The sequence below is a fragment of the Oncorhynchus keta genome, chromosome 10, assembly GCF_023373465.1.
Source record: "Oncorhynchus keta strain PuntledgeMale-10-30-2019 chromosome 10, Oket_V2, whole genome shotgun sequence".
Lineage (NCBI taxonomy): Eukaryota > Metazoa > Chordata > Actinopteri > Salmoniformes > Salmonidae > Oncorhynchus > Oncorhynchus keta.
In genome coordinates, this window is record NC_068430.1 from 44,963,979 (window position 1) to 44,980,401 (window position 16,423).

At 43.6% G+C, this 16,423-nt stretch overlaps 1 protein-coding gene across 4 annotated transcripts in view; it reads left to right on the forward strand.

Moving 5' to 3' along the window:
• Nucleotides 1-16,423, forward strand: part of LOC118388824 (pleckstrin homology domain-containing family A member 6-like) — a 179,590-nt gene that overhangs the window by 39,204 nt on the left and 123,963 nt on the right. For 2 of the 4 annotated variants that reach the window (XM_052527135.1, XM_052527140.1), the window contains exon 2: nucleotides 16,193-16,305. The gene's annotated coding sequence lies outside the window, so the exon portion shown is untranslated. Of the gene's footprint in view, nucleotides 1-11,457; nucleotides 11,548-15,646; nucleotides 15,851-16,192; nucleotides 16,306-16,423 lie in introns of those variants that run through there. The other 2 variants (XM_052527137.1, XM_052527136.1) reach the window with 2 other exon arrangements.

The window sequence follows — 16,423 nt, forward strand, 5'->3', positions numbered from 1 at the left end:
ATGAATAAAAGAGGATCAAGATCATTCGTTATTGGTCCTCGTTCACTCGTTCCCTTCCCAGAACAGCACGTGTCTCTCAGCTGTTCTTCTAATCCTAAAACTAGGGTATAATTATGTTGTTGTCTCCTTAAGCTCTACTAACTGTCCCACGCAGCCCTCTGTCCACCCCAATCCATCGAGTCAGAGGTGAAAAAGTTATGTGACTTTTTACACATTTTCTATGTCTCTCTCTTCGGAGGACACCTTGATTTGTGTTTGAATAGACGGCCTAGCCTCCTGCGTAGCTGGGGGATAGAGGCAGAAGCTCTGTCATGGAGCTGAATAACAGATACAGTGTATTTGCTATGGCTGATGACAGGGACATGTGTGTTTTGTTGTGTGTATGTTACTGCCTGAATCAGCAGTGTGTGTGTGTGTGTGTGTGTGTGTGTGTGTTTTGAAAACCTTCCCCGTATTTAATGTGATGTACGGCTCCTGGCTATGCCCAAGGCCAGAACACACCATCCTCTGTACAGTGTGGTTAATGATCTAATACTGTGTAAATATGTGGCACATGTGTGAACTGGGAAAGTGTGTGTGTGTGTGTGTGTGTGTGTGTGTGTGTGTGTGTGTGTGTGTGTGTGTGTGTGTGTGTGTGTGTGTGTGTGTGTGTGTGTGTGTGTGTGTGTGTGTGTGTGCACGCACACATGCACGCACACACACACCAAACAAGCTGATTTGAAATGTTTGAATAGGTTCAAGCACGGGGGCCTATCTTGAGATTTGTTATGTCAAGATGGAATCCACCTTACGGGAAACAGCACCACTGTCTGCCTGTCGGCCATAGTTTTTGCTTTGTTGAAGGAGCAGAGGTGAGGAGCGCACAGCAAGGTGGTAAATAAATAACTGAATGCAGCACACGTCCTGCCATTCTATCGCGCGTGCAATGTTGCCGGAGGGTAAGAAAACTGTGTTCGACTTCTTTGTTGTTGTAATATTGCAAACGGACGCGGCCGTTTCACCACTAAAGATTCCAGCTGTAACCTGTTCAGTTCTCTCAGACCAGGAGAGGACACAGTGGGAGTCAACAACCATCAAATATTGAGACACACCCGATGGCAGTGATTATGGTCTAACCACGGCCTGAGGTTAGCAGGTTAGCATTTTCCGTCATAAATCTTGTTCGGGAGGCAGCTCTTAACCCTAATCTTAACCACACTGCTATCCCTAACCCTAAACTTAACCACACTGCTATCCCTAACCCTAAATTTAACCACACTGCTATCCCTAACCCTAAACTTAACCACACTGCTATCCATAACCATAATCTTAACCACACTGCTATCCCTAACCCTAATCTTAACCACACTGCTATCCCTAACCCTAAACTTAACCACACTGCTATCCCTAACCCTAATCTTAACCACACTGCTATCCCTAACCCTAATCTTAACCACACTGCTAACCCTAATCTTAACCACACTGCTATCCCTAACCCTAATCTTAACCACACTGCTATCCCTAACCCTAATCTTAACCACACTGCTATCCCTAAACCTAATCTTAACCACACTGCTATCCCTAACCCTAATCTTAACCACACTGCTATCCCTAACCCTAATCTTAACCACACTGCTATCCCTAACCCTAATCTTAACCACACTGCTATCCCTAACCTAATCTTAACCACACTGCTATCCCTAACCTAATCTTAACCACACTGCTATCCCTAACCTAATCTTAATCACACTGCTATCCCTAACCCTAATCTTAACCACACTGCTATCCCTAACCCTAAACTTAACCACACTGCTATCCCTAACCCTAATCTTAACCACACTGCTATCCCTAACCCTAATCTTAACCACTGCTATCCCTAACCCTAATCTTAACCACACTGCTATCCCTAACCCTAAACTTAACCACACTGCTATCCATAACCATAATCTTAACCACACTGCTATGCCTAACCCTAATCTTAACCACACTGCTATCCCTACCCCTAAACTTAACCACACTGCTATCCCTAACCCTAATCTTAACCACACTGCTATCCATAACCCTAATCTTAACCACACTGCTATCCCTAACCCTAATCTTAACCACACTGCTATCCCTAACCCTAATCTTAACCACACTGCTATCCCTAACCCTAATCTTAACCACACTGCTATCCCTAATCTTAACCACACTGCTATCCATAACCCTAATCTTAACCACACTGCTATCCCTAACCCTAATCTTAACCACACTGCTATCCCTAACCCTAAACTTAACCACACTGCTATCCCTAACCCTAATCTTAACCACACTGCTATCCCTAACCCTAATCTTAACCACACTGCTATCCCTAACCCTAATCTTAACCACACTGCTATCCCTAACCCTAATCTTAACCACACTGCTATCCCTAACCCTAAACTTAACCACACTGCTATCCATAACCATAATCTTAACCACACTGCTATGCCTAACCTAATCTTAACCACACTGCTATCCCTAACCCTAAACTTAACCACACTGCTATCCCTAACCCTAATCTTAACCACACTGCTATCCCTAACCCTAATCTTAACCACACTGCTAACCCTAATCTTAACCACACTGCTATCCCTAACCCTAATCTTAACCACACTGCTATCCCTAACCCTAATCTTAACCACACTGCTATCCCTAACCCTAATCTTAACCACACTGCTATCCCTAATCTTAACCACACTGCTATCCCTAACCCTAATCTTAACCACACTGCTATCCCTAACCCTAATCTTAACCACACTGCTATCCCTAACCCTAATCTTAACCACACTGCTATCCCTAACCCTAATCTTAACCACACTGCTATCCCTAACCTAATCTTAACCACACTGCTATCCCTAATCTTAACCACACTGCTATCCCTAACCCTAATCTTAACCACACTGCTATCCCTAACCCTAATCTTAACCACACTGCTATCCATAACCTAATCTTAACCACACTGCTATCCCTAACCCTAAACTTAACCACACTGCTATCCCTAACCCTAATCTTAACCACACTGCTATCCCTAACCCTAATCTTAACCACACTGCTATCCCTAACCCTAATCTTAACCACACTGCTATCCCTAACCCTAAACTTAACCACACTGCTATCCATAACCATAATCTTAACCACACTGCTATGCCTAACCTAATCTTAACCACACTGCTATCCCTACCCCTAAACTTAACCACACTGCTATCCCTAACCCTAATCTTAACCACACTGCTATCCATAACCCTAATCTTAACCACACTGCTATCCCTAACCTAATCTTAACCACACTGCTATCCCTAACCCTAATCTTAACCACACTGCTATCCCTAACCCTAATCTTAACCACACTGCTATCCCTAATCTTAACCACACTGCTATCCATAACCCTAATCTTAACCACACTGCTATCCCTAACCCTAATCTTAACCACACTGCTATCCCTAACCCTAAACTTAACCACACTGCTATCCCTAACCTAATCTTAACCACACTGCTATCCCTAACCCTAATCTTAACCACACTGCTATCCCTAACCCTAATCTTAACCACACTGCTATCCCTAACCCTAATCTTAACCACACTGCTATCCCTAACCCTAAACTTAACCACACTGCTATCCATAACCATAATCTTAACCACACTGCTATGCCTAACCTAATCTTAACCACACTGCTATCCCTAACCCTAAACTTAACCACACTGCTATCCCTAACCCTAATCTTAACCACACTGCTATCCCTAACCCTAATCTTAACCACACTGCTAACCCTAATCTTAACCACACTGCTATCCCTAACCTAATCTTAACCACACTGCTATCCCTAACCCTAATCTTAACCACACTGCTATCCCTAACCCTAATCTTAACCACACTGCTATCCCTAATCTTAACCACACTGCTATCCCTAACCCTAATCTTAACCACACTGCTATCCCTAACCCTAATCTTAACCACACTGCTATCCCTAACCCTAATCTTAACCACACTGCTATCCCTAACCCTAATCTTAACCACACTGGTATCCCTAACCCTAATCTTAACCACACTGCTATCCCTAATCTTAACCACACTGCTATCCCTAACCCTAATCTTAACCACACTGCTATCCCTAACCCTAATCTTAACCACACTGCTATCCCTAACCTAATCTTAACCACACTGCTATCCCTAACCCTAATCTTAACCACACTGCTATCCCTAACCCTAATCTTAACCACACTGCTATCCCTAACCCTAATCTTAACCACACTGCTAACCCTAATCTTAACCACACTGCTATCCCTAACCCTAATCTTAACCACACTGCTATCCCTAATCTTAACCACACTGCTATCCATAACCCTAATCTTAACCACACTGCTATCCATAACCCTAATCTTAACCACACTGCTATCCCTAACCCTAAACTTAACCACACTGCTATCCCTAACCCTAATCTTAACCACACTGCTATCCCTAACCCTAATCTTAACCACACTGCTATCCCTAACCCTAATCTTAACCACACTGCTATCCCTAACCCTAAACTTAACCACACTGCTATCCATAACCATAATCTTAACCACACTGCTATGCCTAACCCTAATCTTAACCACACTGCTATCCCTACCCCTAAACTTAACCACACTGCTATCCCTAACCCTAATCTTAACCACACTGCTATCCATAACCCTAATCTTAACCACACTGCTATCCCTAACCCTAATCTTAACCACACTGCTATCCCTAACCCTAATCTTAACCACACTGCTATCCCTAACCCTAATCTTAACCACACTGCTATCCCTAATCTTAACCACACTGCTATCCATAACCCTAATCTTAACCACACTGCTATCCCTAACCCTAATCTTAACCACACTGCTATCCCTAACCCTAAACTTAACCACACTGCTATCCCTAACCCTAATCTTAACCACACTGCTATCCCTAACCCTAATCTTAACCACACTGCTATCCCTAACCCTAATCTTAACCACACTGCTATCCCTAACCCTAATCTTAACCACACTGCTATCCCTAACCCTAAACTTAACCACACTGCTATCCATAACCATAATCTTAACCACACTGCTATGCCTAACCCTAATCTTAACCACACTGCTATCCCTAACCCTAAACTTAACCACACTGCTATCCCTAACCCTAATCTTAACCACACTGCTATCCCTAACCCTAATCTTAACCACACTGCTAACCCTAATCTTAACCACACTGCTATCCCTAACCCTAATCTTAACCACACTGCTATCCCTAACCCTAATCTTAACCACACTGCTATCCCTAACCCTAATCTTAACCACACTGCTATCCCTAATCTTAACCACACTGCTATCCCTAACCCTAATCTTAACCACACTGCTATCCCTAACCCTAATCTTAACCACACTGCTATCCCTAACCCTAATCTTAACCACACTGCTATCCCTAACCCTAATCTTAACCACACTGCTATCCCTAACCCTAATCTTAACCACACTGCTATCCCTAATCTTAACCACACTGCTATCCCTAACCCTAATCTTAACCACACTGCTATCCCTAACCCTAATCTTAACCACACTGCTATCCCTAACCCTAATCTTAACCACACTGCTATCCCTAACCCTAATCTTAACCACACTGCTATCCCTAACCCTAATCTTAACCACACTGCTATCCCTAACCCTAATCTTAACCACACTGCTAACCCTAATCTTAACCACACTGCTATCCCTAACCCTAATCTTAACCACACTGCTATCCCTAATCTTAACCACACTGCTATCCATAACCCTAATCTTAACCACACTGCTATCCCTAACCCTAAACTTAACCACACTGCTATCCCTAACCCTAATCTTAACCACACTGCTATCCCTAACCCTAATCTTAACCACACTGCTATCCCTAACCCTAAACTTAACCACACTGCTATCCATAACCATAATCTTAACCACACTGCTATGCCTAACCCTAATCTTAACCACACTGCTATCCCTAACCCTAAACTTAACCACACTGCTATCCCTAACCCTAATCTTAACCACACTGCTATCCCTAACCCTAATCTTAACCACACTGCTATCCCTAACCCTAAACTTAACCACACTGCTATCCATAACCATAATCTTAACCACACTGCTATGCCTAACCCTAATCTTAACCATACTGCTATCCCTAACCCTAAACTTAACCACTCTGCTATCCCTAACCCTAAACTTAACCACACTGCTATCTCTAACCTAATCTTAACCACACTGCTATCCCTAACCCTAATCTTAACCACACTGCTATCCCTAACCCTAATCTTAACCACACTGCTATCCCTAACCCTAATTTTAACCACACCCTGCTATCCCTGCTATCCCTAACCCTAAACTTAACCACACTGCTATCCATAACCTAATCTTAACCACACTGCTATGCCTAACCCTAATCTTAACCACACTGCTATCCCTAACCCTAAACTTAACCACTCTGCTATCCCTAACCCTAAACTTAACCACACTGCTATCCCTAACCCTAATCTTAACCACACTGCTATCCCTAACCCTAATCTTAACCACACTGCTATCCCTAACCCTAATCTTAACCACACTGCTATCCCTAACCCTAATCTTAACCACACTGCTATCCCTAACCCTAATCTTAACCACACTGCTATCCCTAATCTTAACCACACTGCTATCCCTAACCCTAAACTTAACCACACTGCTATCCCTAACCCTAATCTTAACCACACTGCTATCCATAACCCTAATCTTAACCACACTGCTAACCCTAATCTTAACCACACTGCTATCCCTAAACCTAATCTTAACCACACTGCTATCCCTAACCCTAATTTTAACCACACTGCTATCCCTAACCCTAATCTTAACCACACTGCTATCCCTAATCTTAACCACACTGCTATCCCTAACCCTAATCTTAACCACACTGCTATCCCTAACCCTAATCTTAACCACACTGCTATCCCTAACCCTAAACTTAACCACACTGCTATCCCTAACCCTAATCTTAACCACACTGCTATCCCTAACCCTAATCTTAACCACACTGCTATCCCTAACCCTAATCTTAACCACACTGCTATCCCTAACCCTAATCTTAACCACACTGCTATCCCTAACCCTAATCTTAACCACACTGCTATCCCTAACCCTAATCTTAACCACACTGCTAACCCTAATCTTAACCACACTGCTATCCCTAACCCTAATCTTAACCACACTGCTATCCCTAATCTTAACCACACTGCTATCCATAACCCTAATCTTAACCACACTGCTATCCCTAACCCTAAACTTAACCACACTGCTATCCCTAACCCTAATCTTAACCACACTGCTATCCCTAACCCTAATCTTAACCACACTGCTATCCCTAACCCTAAACTTAACCACACTGCTATCCATAACCATAATCTTAACCACACTGCTATGCCTAACCCTAATCTTAACCACACTGCTATCCCTAACCCTAAACTTAACCACTCTGCTATCCCTAACCCTAAACTTAACCACACTGCTATCCCTAACCCTAATCTTAACCACACTGCTATCCCTAACCCTAATCTTAACCACACTGCTATCCCTAACCCTAATCTTAACCACACTGCTATCCCTAACCCTAATCTTAACCACACTGCTATCCCTAACCCTAAACTTAACCACACTGCTATCCATAACCATAATCTTAACCACACTGCTATGCCTAACCCTAATCTTAACCACACTGCTATCCCTAACCCTAAACTTAACCACTCTGCTATCCCTAACCCTAATCTTAACCACACTGCTATCCCTAACCCTAATCTTAACCACACTGCTAACCCTAATCTTAACCACACTGCTATCCCTAACCCTAATCTTAACCACACTGCTATCCCTAACCCTAATCTTAACCACACTGCTATCCCTAACCCTAATCTTAACCACACTGCTATCCCTAATCTTAACCACACTGCTATCCCTAACCCTAAACTTAACCACACTGCTATCCCTAACCCTAATCTTAACCACACTGCTATCCATAACCCTAATCTTAACCACACTGCTAACCCTAATCTTAACCACACTGCTATCCATAACCCTAATCTTAACCACACTGCTAACCCTAATCTTAACCACACTGCTATCCCTAACCCTAATTTTAACCACACTGCTATCCCTAACCCTAATCTTAACCACACTGCTATCCCTAATCTTAACCACACTGCTATCCATAACCCTAATCTTAACCACACTGCTATCCCTAACCCTAATCTTAACCACACTGCTATCCCTAACCCTAAACTTAACCACTCTGCTATCCCTAACCCTAATCTTAACCACACTGCTATCCCTAACCCTAATCTTAACCACACTGCTATCCCTAACCCTAATCTTAACCACACTGCTATCCCTAACCCTAATCTTAACCACACTGCTATCCCTAACCCTAAACTTAACCACACTGCTATCCATAACCATAATCTTAACCACACTGCTATGCCTAACCCTAATCTTAACCACACTGCTATCCCTAACCCTAAACTTAACCACACTGCTATCCCTAACCCTAATCTTAACCACACTGCTATCCCTAACCCTAATCTTAACCACACTGCTAACCCTAATCTTAACCACACTGCTATCCCTAACCCTAATCTTAACCACACTGCTATCCCTAACCCTAATCTTAACCACACTGCTATCCCTAACCCTAATCTTAACCACACTGCTATCCCTAATCTTAACCACACTGCTATCCCTAACCCTAATCTTAACCACACTGCTATCCCTAACCCTAATCTTAACCACACTGCTATCCCTAACCCTAATCTTAACCACACTGCTATCCCTAACCCTAATCTTAACCACACTGCTATCCCTAACCCTAATCTTAACCACACTGCTATCCCTAACCCTAAACTTAACCACACTGCTATCCCTAACCCTAATCTTAACCACACTGCTATCCCTAACCCTAATCTTAACCACACTGCTATCCCTAACCCTAATCTTAACCACACTGCTAACCCTAATCTTAACCACACTGCTATCCCTAACCCTAATCTTAACCACACTGCTATCCCTAATCTTAACCACACTGCTATCCCTAACCCTAAACTTAACCACACTGCTATCCCTAACCCTAATCTTAACCACACTGCTATCCCTAACCCTAATCTTAACCACACTGCTATCCCTAACCCTAATCTTAACCACACTGCTATCCCTAACCCTAATCTTAACCACACTGCTATCCCTAACCCTAAACTTAACCACACTGCTATCCCTAACCCTAATCTTAACCACACTGCTATCCCTAACCCTAATCTTAACCACACTGCTATCCCTAACCCTAATCTTAACCACACTGCTATCCCTAACCCTAATCTTAACCACACTGCTATCCCTAACCCTAATCTTAACCACACTGCTATCCCTAACCCTAATCTTAACCACACTGCTAACCCTAATCTTAACCACACTGCTATCCCTAACCCTAATCTTAACCACACTGCTATCCCTAACCCTAATCTTAACCACACTGCTATCCCTAACCCTAATCTTAACCACTCTGCTATCCCTAACCCTAATCTTAACCACACTGCTATCCCTAACCCTAATCTTAACCACACTGCTAACCCTAATCTTAACCACACTGCTATCCCTAACCCTAATCTTAACCACACTGCTATCCCTAACCCTAATCTTAACCACACTGCTATCCCTAACCCTAATCTTAACCACACTGCTATCCCTAATCTTAACCACACTGCTATCCCTAACCCTAAACTTAACCACACTGCTATCCCTAACCCTAATCTTAACCACACTGCTATCCATAACCCTAATCTTAACCACACTGCTAACCCTAATCTTAACCACACTGCTATCCATAACCCTAATCTTAACCACACTGCTAACCCTAATCTTAACCACACTGCTATCCCTAACCCTAATTTTAACCACACTGCTATCCCTAACCCTAATCTTAACCACACTGCTATCCCTAATCTTAACCACACTGCTATCCATAACCCTAATCTTAACCACACTGCTATCCCTAACCCTAATCTTAACCACACTGCTATCCCTAACCCTAAACTTAACCACTCTGCTATCCCTAACCCTAATCTTAACCACACTGCTATCCCTAACCCTAATCTTAACCACACTGCTATCCCTAACCCTAATCTTAACCACACTGCTATCCCTAACCCTAATCTTAACCACACTGCTATCCCTAACCCTAAACTTAACCACACTGCTATCCATAACCATAATCTTAACCACACTGCTATGCCTAACCCTAATCTTAACCACACTGCTATCCCTAACCCTAAACTTAACCACACTGCTATCCCTAACCCTAATCTTAACCACACTGCTATCCCTAACCCTAATCTTAACCACACTGCTAACCCTAATCTTAACCACACTGCTATCCCTAACCCTAATCTTAACCACACTGCTATCCCTAACCCTAATCTTAACCACACTGCTATCCCTAACCCTAATCTTAACCACACTGCTATCCCTAATCTTAACCACACTGCTATCCCTAACCCTAATCTTAACCACACTGCTATCCCTAACCCTAATCTTAACCACACTGCTATCCCTAACCCTAATCTTAACCACACTGCTATCCCTAACCCTAATCTTAACCACACTGCTATCCCTAACCCTAATCTTAACCACACTGCTATCCCTAACCCTAAACTTAACCACACTGCTATCCCTAACCCTAATCTTAACCACACTGCTATCCCTAACCCTAATCTTAACCACACTGCTATCCCTAACCCTAATCTTAACCACACTGCTAACCCTAATCTTAACCACACTGCTATCCCTAACCCTAATCTTAACCACACTGCTATCCCTAATCTTAACCACACTGCTATCCCTAACCCTAAACTTAACCACACTGCTATCCCTAACCCTAATCTTAACCACACTGCTATCCCTAACCCTAATCTTAACCACACTGCTATCCCTAACCCTAATCTTAACCACACTGCTATCCCTAACCCTAATCTTAACCACACTGCTATCCCTAACCCTAAACTTAACCACACTGCTATCCCTAACCCTAATCTTAACCACACTGCTATCCCTAACCCTAATCTTAACCACACTGCTATCCCTAACCCTAATCTTAACCACACTGCTATCCCTAACCCTAATCTTAACCACACTGCTATCCCTAACCCTAATCTTAACCACACTGCTATCCCTAACCCTAATCTTAACCACACTGCTAACCCTAATCTTAACCACACTGCTATCCCTAACCCTAATCTTAACCACACTGCTATCCCTAACCCTAATCTTAACCACACTGCTATCCCTAACCCTAATCTTAACCACACTGCTATCCCTAACCCTAAACTTAAATTAAGACCAAAAAGCATTTTTTGTTTTCATACTTTTTTTTTTTTTTACTTTGCAGCTGGCCCATCTAGCGGAAATGTCTCAGTGCTGCCTCCAGGACAAGACTCATCCCAATAAACTTCAACATGCGAAGAATGGAGTCTTTATAGCCTCACTAGAGTCTACCACAGTCAGGTAGGACAGGCAGAGGAAGAGGAGAGGGGGAGGAGGGGAAGACAGAGGCAGCAATTCTGCTGACAAACCTTTGACAGACAGTGGAGAGAGAGAGAGAAGGGAGAGAGGGGGAAGGAAGAGAGAGAGAGAGGGGAGAGAGAAAGAGAGAGAGAGAGGGAGTGGGGGAGTGGGGATCAATAGACCTGTTCAACCAGATCAAAGGACATGTTGAGTTTGTTAACTTCAGGGCTGCTGCATGTGCAGTTTGCGTGTATGTGCGTGAATGCGTGTGCGTACGAAACCACTGGTGTGAGACTTAGTGTTCTACACCGTGCGCCTCCAGCTGTGCATTGATAGTATTCGAGCTGGAGCTCCAAGCTGCTCACCAACATCATCATCTAGTAATAAAACACTCTCATGTCTATGACACTGACAAACATTTATATTTACAGCTCAGATATTTCATTTACACGTGAACTCTCTGACTGAAGTATTTCAACAGGAAATGCGTGATGGACAAAGTGTGCGAGTGTATGTGAGACAAACGTGCGTGCGTGCGTGCGTGCGTGAGTGCGTGCGTGCGTGCGTGCGTGCGTGCGTGCGTGTGTGTGTGTGTGTGTGTGTGTGTGTGTGTGTGTGTGTGTGTGTGTGTGTGTGTGTGTGTGTGTGTGTGTGTGTGTGTGTGTGTGTGTGTGTGTGTGTGTGTGTGTGTGTTTTTACATGCACACGTGCATGTGATGTGAGGGCACTAGGTCCTGTTTTTCGGCTGCAGTGTGTTTTCATTAAAGGGTCTGTCATCACTTAACCCCTGAACCGTAAGCCTCTCAGGGTCACTGGCCTGCAGGCTAGAGAAAGGAGCGGATCACAGTCACACTGTTTCTCTCTGTTTGGTTATTATGTTGTATAGGTGTGCAATGTGGGTGATGTAGTTGTGTTGCATCTATTCAGCTTGGCGTGTTTTTCAGAGTAAACAGGAACGTGGGAACACAAGCCTATGCGGCGACAGAGAGAGGTTTGTCGTGCCTCACCACACACGTGTGACTACATAGCTGTGCGAAGTGTACTTGTTACGTAGGCATTTGTGGAGTCGTCAGTTTGACTGTTGGCCGTCAGTGATTAGAGAGAGTAGATACACACGGAGGCTATTTCTGAGAACACACACACAAACACACACGCACACACGCACACACGCACGCACGCACGCACGCACACACACTTGCCCCAGAACATGATGATTTACTGCAGAAATAGTAGGCCTACAACAGTAGAGCTTTCATGTAGTGAAAAACAACTGTGATGTGAGAACATGTTCTGTTCCATCTTTAATGACTGTTATACATTGTTCTCTTTTATGACATTTTATGGCATGTGTGTGTGTGTGTGTGTGTGTGTGTGTGTGTGTGTGTGTGTGTGTGTGTGTGTGTGTGTGTGTGTGTGTGTGTGTGTGTGTGTGTGTGTGTGTGTGTGTGTGTGTGTGTGTGTGCGTGCGTGCGTGCGTGCGTGCGTGCATGTCTGTGCGTGGGTGGGTGTGTTTTGCTAACAAAAGACATCTTGGGAAACTGTCCCATCTCCTTGCGAGTGAAACTGGATGAAGATTGGATTTTATTGAAAACAATTCTCATCACTTCAGAAGAGCAGCCCAGTCCAACACAAACACAACTCAAGCCATTTGTTCCAACACAAACACAACTCAAGCCATTTGTCATATCTCTCTCTCCTCACCAACACGCCTTGATTGAGTTTGTATTGCATAACGAGACACCTATGCTGTGTGTATGTGTGTGTGACTTTGTGTTAAAGTTCATACTGTACCCTTTTCTGTATTCTGTGTGTGGGTGTGTGTGTGTGTGGGTGTATGTGTGGGTGTGTGAGCCTGTCTGTATGGGAATGTGTCAGTCAGAGATTGAGAGAGATGAGTAATCTCACTCAGTGATAACCCCTCAAGGATGTTCAATCCTCACCTCACCTCTCCTGTCCTGTCCTGTCCACTCTCTCTCTCTCTCTCTCTCTCTCTCTGTCTCTTTCTCTCTCTCTCTCTCTTTCTCCTCAGCACACCTGTGTCTGGAACCAGCCTCCTCTAATTAACACCGACTCACCTTACAGTTTTTTACATTCACTTTGGCACTAATTTCGGAACCTTGATGTAATTTTTCAAAACTCTAGACACAAAACTCACAACCAATGATCAAAATGCACATTTTTCAAAACTCTTTGCTTTGATACAATACACATAAGGCTAAGATCATATGTTCATTGAACTAAAATCACCTGTTCAAAATGACACAACATAACATCAAAGTATTACCATTTCCAAATGAAATTCACACATTACATCTGAGATGACTGTCTATTCATTTCATTACAATGATCTAACTATCAATTGATACAACTGCTCATCATCAAATTTCATCATCATTCTTTATCAGACACTATTTCTATGGTCCCATGTACCACTTTTACAGACCATGTTTTCAGATTTGACATTACTGTACACTCACCGGTCACTTTATTAGGTACACCTATCTAGTACTGGGTAGGACCTCCTTTTGCCTCCACAACAGCCTGAATTATTTACGGTGTTGTAAATTAAGAGATGCTATTCTGTACCATTGAACCTGTGGCCAAATCCACAAGACAGAGTTGATTGAAACATAGGACAGTAAATCAATCTTTTGTTTTGTTTTTTACAGTAAGCCAGGTGAGGAACTCTGCAGTGATGTTTTACAGTAAGCCAGGTGAGGAAGACTGCAGTGATGTTTTACAGTAAGTCAGGTGAGGAACACTGCAGTGATGTTTTACAGTAAGCCAGGTGAGGAACTCTGCAGTGATGTTTTACAGTAAGCCAGGTGAGGAAGACTGCAGTGATGTTTTACAGTAAGCCAGGTGAGGAACACTGCAGTCATGTTTTACATTAAGTCAGGTGAGGAACACTGCAGTGATGTTTTACAGTAAGCCAGGTGAGGAACACTGCAGTTGATGTTTTACATTAAGTCAGGTGAGGAACACTGCAGTGATGTTTTACAGTAAGCCAGGTGAGGAACACTGCAGTGATGTTTTACAGTAAGCCAGGTGAGGAACACTGCAGTGATGTTTTACTGTAGTTTTTTCTTTTTTTTTTAGCTAATTATTTTTGCTTTGATTCAAAGAAACCTATGTTGTGATTTTATTGTATTTCATCAATACATTTCATATTTTGTTCAATGATTCCACTGTGTCTGTAGTATTCTCTCTACTAGTCATTTTACAGTGATGTATTTACTTGTAGTAGCATAATGAAACATGTGTCACATATTTTGTACTACAATATTTAATGATTGTACGAACAACTACACAGTGAAACTAGTTATTTGAACAAATGATTCTGCAAGTGCACACACACACGCACACTCGCATGCACGCACGCACACTCGCATGCACGCACGCACGCACGCACACACACACACACACACACACACACACACACACACACACACACACACACACACACACACACACACACACACACACACACACACACACACACACACACACACACACACACACACACACACACACACACACACACACACACACACACACACACACACACACACACACTGACTCCCTGGTCGTGAAATATGGAGTTTGGTTTTAACTCACCAGGAACCTACAGTGGTGCTGATGTTTTGACAGGCTCTAGGGAGGGTGCAGAGCTCTATTAAATTCTATGAATTGTTCTTGGTAAAACTGTGGGAAGAAGAACCTTTTCTCTTTCCACGCCCTCAGACCAAGGGAGGGGTTCGCTTTCAAAAGAGGGAAAGACAGGGAAAGAGGCAGATGGAGAGAAGGAGGGGGGGGAAGGTGATCGGTAGGCGTAATGAAGATGAAAGGAAAGGACAAGAATAAAGAGAGACAGGTAGGAGAGATGGGGATGTGAAGGATAGGAAAGGAGAATGGGGGGAGAGAAGAGGGGGAGAGAAGAAGAGAGAGAAGAGGGGGAGAGAATAAAGAGAAGAGAGGGAGAAAAGAAGAGCGAGAAAATAGGGAGAAAAGAAGAGTGGGAGAGAAGAAGAGAGAGAAGAGAGAGAGAGAAGAAGGGCAGAGAGAAGAGAGAGAGAGAAGAAGAGAGAGAAGAGAGAGAGAGAAGAGAGAGAGAGAGAAGAGAGAGAAGAGAGAGAGAGAAGAGAGGGAGAGAAGAAGAGAGAAGAAGAGAGAGAAGAGAGAGAGAGAAGAAAGGCAGAGAGAAGAGAGAGAGAAGAGGGGGAGAGAATAAAGAGAAGAGAGGGAGAGAAGAAGAGAGAAGAAGAGAGAGAAGAAAGAGAGAGAAGAAAGGGCAGAGAGAATGGTAAGGGAGAGGCAAACATGAGTTACAATAAATGATCGGATAAAGAGTTGGAGGGAAGAGAAAGGGGGAAAAGGAAGTGTAGAACGCGGGGGAAAGCGGGAGAGGGGAGAGAGTGAGCGAGCGGGAGGGGTAAAAGGGAGGGAACGGGAAAAGAGAGGGAGGGAGAGATGATTGTTTCAGGACCACTGGTGGTTTCAGGTTTCTCCTCTGCCCTGCAGCTTTCCATTCTCCTGCTTTTGTGCCGACTGACTGACTCTCTCCCTCCCTCCCTCCCTCCCTCACTCCTTCCTTCCCTCTCTCTCTCTCTCTCTCTCTCTCTCTTTCTCCTCCGCCCACTTGCAGCCAAGCCTCTCCACGCTGTAGGAGATTACTAAGAGGAAGACTTCAGACTCACTGAGGAGAACACAAAGCGAAGGAGGGATACAGACAGAGAAGAAAGAAAGAAACTCTGCAAGGTATGTAAGAGCTCCACACATACATTATTCTTTTCCTCTCAGTCGGATAGAAGGGCAGGAAGAAAAGAGAAGGTTTCTGATTCCGCTTTTGCTCTCTCTGGGATTCTCTGTTCCGTTG